This window comes from Equus asinus, chromosome 22, assembly GCF_041296235.1.
Source record: "Equus asinus isolate D_3611 breed Donkey chromosome 22, EquAss-T2T_v2, whole genome shotgun sequence".
Lineage (NCBI taxonomy): Eukaryota > Metazoa > Chordata > Mammalia > Perissodactyla > Equidae > Equus > Equus asinus.
This window is the reverse complement of record NC_091811.1, coordinates 55,206,957-55,212,764: the sequence shown is the minus strand read 5'-3', so window position 1 is coordinate 55,212,764 and position 5,808 is coordinate 55,206,957. Positions and strand designations below refer to the sequence as shown.

The following is a 5,808-nucleotide window of genomic DNA, read 5'->3' as shown; positions in this document are numbered from 1 at the left end:
GAGTCTCACTCTCAGTCCCAATTAAATCTTTGCAGAGCCAAGCCTATAAAGCACTTTGAAATCTGAAGTTCATGGGAGGTGGGTCATTGAGTGCAAATACTCTGTGAGGTGCAACACGACTTGACTAGTAATGAGGAAACCATTTCACAAAGGGGCCAAGTTCAAGTGCTGCCATCAAGAGGGGCCTGGCCTCAGTTTGTCCTGAGGGCAGGGGGTTACAGAGGCTACCCTCTGCTTCCCGGAGGAGAAGGAAATAAACGAGCCCACCCGAGAGCAATGGTCACAATCAACAGTCTTAATTATGAATTAATAATTCATATTATTTCAGACTTGCAGATAAGCACAAGCCCACTGAAATTATCTCCCAGGGAGGAACACAGTCGGGGGAGGTAGGAAGGGAACTTCAGTGCAGCCATTACTTCCAGAGGCCTCTGCTTCCCAGCCAGAACCTGGAAGAGATTTCTTGGCTCCCTTGGCTGAGTCCCCCCCATAAGCTTCTAAACACAGTGCCACACTGCGTCTGTCCTTCCTGAGGTCAGAGGGCTACGCCTGCCAAAGTGACGTCAGGACCTGGACTCTGGCTTTCTGGGGTCTGTGTGTTCCCTGCTGTCTGTTCTGCTCTTTATATATGGGTACCCAGAGGAGGGGCTGGTGCTCGGTGTCCCAGGGAGGTGTGGCCATCTTTCTGACTCTTCCCTTTCCCTCCTCCCTTGTCACCGGGACTGCCCAGGAGCCCTGTGTTTTGGGGGAAGGCCTCTACAACTCTCTGCGGGAGGAGAAACAGGGAGCACCCCTTCTAGTGTGGATGCAGCTGGTTCCAGGATCTGGGTTCGAGGGACTGACTCTGACCTCCTGAGAAGACATCTACATGGCATCAGTAATGGAGGAAGGGCCTAAAGAGGGCTAGGGAGGCATGCCCAACGCCAGGCCCAGCTCTCCGCTGCTCCCCTCCCCAAAAGCCAGAATCCTAAATTCCCACTTAGGGGATTTAAATATATCTTAAAGGAAGCTCAAATTGCTGCTCAGACCCTCACAGCTCCAGGGGATCTCCTCTCTCCCAGGGAATCATAAAAGGAGAGATTCTTGTTCTTCCAAATACTCGATGCCTTAGACCACAAAGAGGTCTTACCTTCTGGCCATTAGGAGATCATTGACCACCATCTCTGCTATGGAACCACCTTCCTCAAAATGCTAGAAGGGGGGCTGGCGTGGTGGCGCAGTGGTTAAGTGCGCATGTCCGCTTTGGCGGCCCAGGTTTCCCTGGTTCGGATCCTGGGTGCAGACACGGCACCACTTGGCAAGCCATGCTGTGGTAGGTGCCCCACATATAAAGTAGGGGAAGATGGGCACAGATGTTAGCTCAGGGCCAGTCTTCCTCAGCAAAAAGAGGAGGATTGGCAGCAGATGTTAGCTCAGGGCTAATCTTCCTCAAAAAAAAAAAAATTTTTTTTTTAATTTAAAAATATGCTAGAAGGAGGAGTGAGCAGATCATGGGCCAAGGGGATCTGGCATTAGAAAGGATTTCTAATTCCAGTTCTACAGCTTTCCCATTAGCCTTGTCATTTGCATCAAATATGCATGTCAGGCTAAATCTACAGGATTAAGGGAGTTGAAACACTGGGACCTAAAAGCCCTTTTCCAAATCTGCGGATACAAGAGCACACTTGAAAAGCCACTACCAGGCAAGGTGGATGATCAACCAAGAACCCGGGGTGGGCACCTCCTGCCATGGGGACCACATGCCTGCCCCTTCACCCCTAGCTCTCTCCTTCCCTGGCCCTACTTTTGGTCTCCAAAGGAAGATCAGTTGAGTGTGATCCAAGTTATCCAGATAATTAAGCACGAGTTGTGTTTTTAAAAACGCCACTCCTTTGGCCTCCAAAGATGAAATCTTTAAATCCTTCCCTAGCTCCTCCTATTCTCCACTCGCCTCCCCAACATACACTCCCAAATCCTAGTAACAAAAAATCCTAAATGTACGGGGGCAAACTTTCCTGATCTACTATTTTCCCCCACCTGCAACCCCTCCCCCCCAATTTTTTTCTCTCTCCTGAGCCTCTGCTCTTCGCTTCTTAAAAAAAAAAAAAAAAACGAAGAAGAAGGAATTTTCAATAGTCCCACTTGTCAAGCGAAGACCATCTTTTAACCTTCAACAGCAGCGAAAGCCGTGTGAACTCTCGGTGAACCAAGATTGAAGTCATAAATCACGCGTACAAAGGCGGCTGCGGAGGCTGGCGCGGGCTGCTGCACCTTTAACGCTTTCTGCGGCTGACAGGCGGCGGCCCAGCTAAAGTTCACAGCGCCCGGGGAGGGCCCGCCCCGCCCCCGCCCCCCTCCCCGGCCCCGCCCGGCCCCCGGCCCGGCCCCCGCTCCAGCCCGGCCCGGCCCCCGCTCCAGCCCGGCCCCGGCCCGCCGCGCGGCCGCCGAGCCTCGCCGAGGGGCCCCGAAGCTGCTCTCGCAAGGGAAGAGGGGCATCTTCTCTCCCGGCGGCCCGCTCCACCGCCCCACCAGGCCCGGTTATTCCCTGTCCGTCCTCTCCCCCCTGCCCCCACCGCTGTGTTTAAATAGGCAACTAGATCTACACGGACACAATAATTAACTTGTTTTGTCTTTGGCATTTTCTACAGGACCCCAAGCGATGGACCTTCCACCCCCGTTCCTCCTCTAGAACTGGCCCCCTTCATCTCTGTCTGTCCAGGCCCAATTACACAGATCCTTGGGGTTCCAATAGGACCTGAGTCATCGGAACTACGAACACCTGGCTGAAACATGCTATATAATTAGAAAGAATTTTGCTTTTCTTTACCTCTTGTTTCTTTTCCTTTTTTTCTTTCTTTTAAAAAAAATTATTTATTTTTAAGGCTAGAAATAGCCTCCTCGCCTGGGGCGGAGAGGAAAACCTTCCCGCCAGGCCGGCCTCCGCGCCCGCGGGCTGATCTCCAGGCTTCCCGCGCCCGCCCGAGCCGGACTCGCTTCCTTTCCTCGGCCTCGCGGCCTCCTCCTCCTCCGATCGTTTATTCCTCCCCCCACCGTCTTCTCTTCGGTTTAATTAAAGTTCAGCGACTCCACTTGCCCTTCCTCTCCTCTCGGTTCTCTCGGAAAGCGGAAACCAGACGGCCCAGCGGCCACGGGCCTAGCGGCCCCAGCACAACGCCGGCCTGCCGCCCGCGGGGCCTCCCCGCGCCACCTCCCTCCGCCGGAGGGGCCTCCCGGCCCGGAGCCCCTGCCCCTCCAGCATCCTGCAGGTGTGCAGCTGCTGGCCTGGGAGAGCTGAACGCGGGGCTGGGGGACGAGTGTCCTGTCTTCCCCTAGACCCCCAGGCTTGTTCCAGAAAGTTTGGAGGGTGGGTACACCCCGACTCAGGTAACCCGCTCCCCCAAACCCATGGCTGACTAATCTGATATGACAGAAGCGCGTGATGGATTTGGTCTATGTTAATTCACAATGCCCTTTCCTCCAGAATTTAACTATAAGTTAATACACACCGGAAACCACGCGCATACACGCTCGTTAATGGGCTTAGGTATTAGCGAGTCCTAACGATGCATACAAATGTGCTCTGCGCTCTGTAGGCCCCTCAAGATTTATGGGCCTTGAGCTCTCTGAAGCTGTAAACAAGGAGAAAAAAAAGAGAAAGAGAGAGACTCGGGGAAAAAGACACAGGCCTGACTCACCCCTCCAGGTTGTGGGAGAGAAGAAATCTCTGCAAGTGGGTCCTTATGTTTTCCTTTCCTTACACGCTCGTGTGCGTGGGTTTTGGTATCGTGCGGGGGTGGTGTTTGCGCCTGAACGCTGGCGTGCGTTGGCAGTGTGTTGTTTGGTGCTGGGGCAGGAGGCCGCACGCAGGCCTGCCTCCTGTGAGCTGCTGCGCAGGGGCCTGAACATAACAGGCGTTTGTGGGCATATACCTGGGAGTGTGTGCGTGCACGTGTGACAGGCAGGCCTCCCTCTGGGCCTGGCTGCTGTCCCCTGAACCCGGTGAACAAATCTCTGACAACAATCATAATAACAATAAAAAATAAATAACAATAAAAACAGTAGTTAACAGTCCCTCCCTAGCAGGGTAACAATAAAATGCAGGAGGAGGTATTTTGATGTGGGGACACGGAAGGAGTCAGGATCACAGCATCTGAGGGGAACACAAGAAAGGAAGGAAGGAAGTTAGCTTCTTCATATGCCCTTGGGGGCTGAGTTTGGGAACCCCTCCCCAGATAGGGTCCTCCGGCCAGAGGACGAGAGGGAGAGCCAGCAGGCCGCTCTGTCCTGCTTCTGTTTCTAGGGCTTTTGCTTTGTGCGATCAGGGGAAGGACCCCGCATACGGAGGTAGTTAGGAGCTTTGGGGACGCTCTGGAGCCCCTGTTTTAAAGGGGAGGCCAAGCGTGCAGAGTCAGGCCGAGGGGCAGAGATGAATGAGGCGATGACCACAGCCGGGCCCGGCCGGCCTGGCGGCAGAGATGCCCCGGAGGACGAGCTGCGGGGCAGAGACGCGAGCAGAAAAAAACATTTATGGCCGCCCGAACGAGGGGCGAGTGAGGCCGGGGCTCCGGGAGGCCCAGGGAAAGTTCCCTTCCTGGGGTCTTTTCTAAAAAAAAAAAGACAGAAGGGAGGGGTTGAGTCGAGGCACGTAGAATTTTCCTTCGCGGGCTTGGAGCGGAGCGGATTTCCATAAAGGAAGAGAAGACCACGGTCCCGGATCCTTCCACGTCCGCCTCATTCTCTCCAGGTACAATTTTCTGAGAATCGTCTTAATTTATTTCTTTGGGGGAGGTGGGACTCAGAGGTGTAGAGACAAGACGCTCGCTGGAGACGAAGGCGTCCCACAGTTTCGGGTCTAACGAAATCCTCCCCCCCCCCCACTTCCGAAACAATTGTATTCTAAAAAAAGCAAAGAGGAAATATAAAAACATACATTAGCCAACTTTTTAAAAGAAAATGGCCCTAACAAATGAGAGTGAGAACTTTTAAAAGATTTAAATCACAAACCTTTTCAGAGGTTTGGATTCTTTTTCAACAGCCGGTGACCCATCTGGTCTGAAAAGAGACGGAGAAAGACACTCTCCAGTGAGTCACTTCGTCAAGACCAGCGCACACGGCGAAAGAGAACCGCAGGCGCCCTCGCCTTTGAAAACCACACGGGGCGGAGGACGCCACGATAACGAATCGGACGAAATAACAATAAAATAACACCGGCGGCAGCGCAGAGGGCAGGGCGCGCCGAGAGGGCTCGGGGCCGGCGTTCCAGGCGGCCGCCGGGCGAGGCAGCAGCCCCCGGCGATGGGGCGCCGGGCCGCCGGGCACCGGCTGGCGAGCCGCTCGGTCTCGGCCTCCCCAGCCCGGCCTGTAGACCCCTTCTCCCCGGCCTCCGCGCCCCTCCTGCTTTCGGCTCGGATGCCCAGTCGGTCGGGGTTTCCCTGGTGCGCGAATCTGGGGCCTCCGAGGGGGCAAAGTGACTCAAGCCCGACTCCGCTTCATTTTTCTCCCTAGGCCTCTCCGCTCGCCGGAGCTCTCAGCTACCGGGAGCCCGCCACGCAAGGGGCTGCTGGGCGGCCCGCCACCCGCTCCCACATGGTTCCTCCAGTCCTCCTTAGGGGAAAATATCAGTGCACAGCCACCTCTGCGTCCTCACATATGTGACCGTGCTCGCTTCAAGAATATCTTACGAAGAAGAAGAAAAGCCGGCCTAGAGCCGTTTCCATCCAGTTCTAGTGATCCCTTCGCATCTGGAGAGTTTATTTATAACTCCCACTATAACTCTCTCTGTTTGGAGGCACTGGTGTCTATTGACAGACTGATGTCTAGAAAATATTG

At 54.6% G+C, this 5,808-nt stretch overlaps 1 long non-coding RNA gene across 1 annotated transcript; it reads left to right on the top strand.

Annotated features, from left to right (window-relative positions):
* The first annotated feature begins 2,350 nt into the window (after positions 1-2,350).
* On the top strand, positions 2,351-5,567 carry LOC106828156 (uncharacterized). Its single transcript, XR_001397306.3, has 3 exons — positions 2,351-2,526; positions 2,628-4,723; positions 5,015-5,567. It is a non-coding gene; the product is annotated as an uncharacterized lncRNA (long non-coding RNA).
* The last annotated feature ends 241 nt before the right edge of the window (positions 5,568-5,808 follow it).